Genomic DNA, 2217 nt, shown 5'->3' on the forward strand with positions numbered 1-2217 from the left:
ATATATATATATATATACATACATACATATACACGATATGCGCATACACATAGTTATACGTATGCATATATATGCGTGTACAGTAGTAGTAGTAGTAGTAGTAGTAGTAGTAGTAGTAGTAGTAGTAGTAGTAGTGTAGGATGCCGCGCTGACATTGTGAGCTGATATCTGGTAATGGTCCTAGAATATTCCTTGTTTCTGTTCTCACAATTCTATGTTGTATAATAAATAACCTCAAAATAACACTAGAACCAAGGATGTACGACAAAATATGAAAACCGAAGATAAAGATAATTTAAACGACTGAATAAAGGTTTATTTCTGATGATGTCCGGTCGATATCAATGACGGCTTGCAAGAACCATTTTATAAAAGACTGATAATGTTATGAAAACATAACAAACACCATTTTGAGACAGAAATGGCGAGCAAGCAACCTCGTTACCGAATACAATAAAGAGCAGCTGTCAATCAGTTTGCTCAAATTACTCTCGGTTAATTAAAATTATCGTGCTCGCCACATTAACTTGGCACTTACTTCATTGTTTCATGGTGACTTTGTACATCATATCTTCACGCGTTTCACAGGCCCACCCACTGCTACTGTATGGTTGTCATATCGATAATTATATAACGTCACTATTCATATCTCCAAAGACTCCACCTTCATTTTCTTCGTCGTCACCTTCGACCCAGCTTTGCAGTTTTCATCCACCATTTCTAACACTATTGTCAATATCTTAGACTTCTCCGTTTCCACTGATCACTCCCACCTCTTCACATCCGGGTTTGTTTGTTTTTTACAAACTCATTCATATCTTAATTTCTCCTCAACACGCCTGCACTCACATCAAACCAGCTATCCGGTCTTGCAGTTTCTCTGCTTTTTAAACCGAAACTGATTCTAATGTCAATTCGCATCAAATACTCTGTTTTTTTTTCTCTCTCTCATCAACGTGTTCCTGCAACACAATCAGTGATAGAAACCGACGTCGAGTCCAAAATTTAAACCGTACATCTTCCCTGCTCGACCCGTCCATCACCACCGCATCCCTTCCCTTATCATCTTCCACCCCGCTTTACGACCTCTTCTTTGTAATTTCCATTTCTCCAATCTGCCTATGATACTTTCCAATCTTTCCTGGACACCCTCTACCCTCCTTCAAATGGGATTGCGGCTGCACGACTCTTTGATCAACAGTTCCTTTATCTACCTCACCCACGCTCCTGCTGAAACACTTGGCTTTTCGTTCAGAAGATTAACGTTCTACAAGATCCACATCCGTTTTCTAAGTCGTTGGTCGATTCAAGAATGTAATCTATTGCAATATCTTTTATCTTTTATCTGTTATTTATTTTAGTCATTAGACTGCGGCCATACTGGGGCACCGCTTTGAAGAATTTTTAGCCAAAAGAACCAACCCTAGTATCTTTTTTAAAGCATGGTACTTATTCTATCGATTTCTTTTACCGAACCGCTAAGTTACGGGAAAGTAAAGACACCAACACCGGTTGTCAAGCGGTGGTGGGGGACATACACAGATTCAAACACACATACACACACGCACATACACACCCGTATCTATACACACACACATATATATATATATATATATATATATATATATATATATGCATATACTACAAATAATATCGGTGGCTTATTAGCAATTTAACAACCTAAAGGCAAAATTACAGACGGTACTATGAAGTACTAGCATTGTTAGAAATAAGACCCAAATCGCCTTAATAGCCACAGATAGCACCATCTTAATAATTGACAAGGGAGATAAGCTCCCTACAACAGCGAATATGATTTTACCTTTAGGTTGTTAAATTGCTAATGAGCCACCCATATTATTTGTAGTTTTCCCTTTTACCGTTTTTGAAATCAGCGTATGACTTCAACGAATATTTTATAAACTAACAAGGTGAGTTGAGTTTAACCCTAGGCGTGGTAAGAGCCACCGATGTGAATTAAGATGCTCCAGCATCAAAATTCTATATCACCGGTGATCTGGATATATCCGCTGTTGTAAGGAGCTTGTCTCTCTTGTCAGCCATTAAGATGATACTATCTTTGGCTATTGAGTTGTTTTGACTCTTATTTCTAGCAATACTGGTACTACTAAGTACCCTCTGTCATTTTAGTGATGTATCTCACATTCTCTCTCTCTCTCTCTTTGTCTCTTTCTCTCTCTCTCTCTCTCTCTATCT

Source organism: Octopus bimaculoides, chromosome 14 (genome assembly GCF_001194135.2).
Source record: "Octopus bimaculoides isolate UCB-OBI-ISO-001 chromosome 14, ASM119413v2, whole genome shotgun sequence".
NCBI classification, from domain to species: domain Eukaryota; kingdom Metazoa; phylum Mollusca; class Cephalopoda; order Octopoda; family Octopodidae; genus Octopus; species Octopus bimaculoides.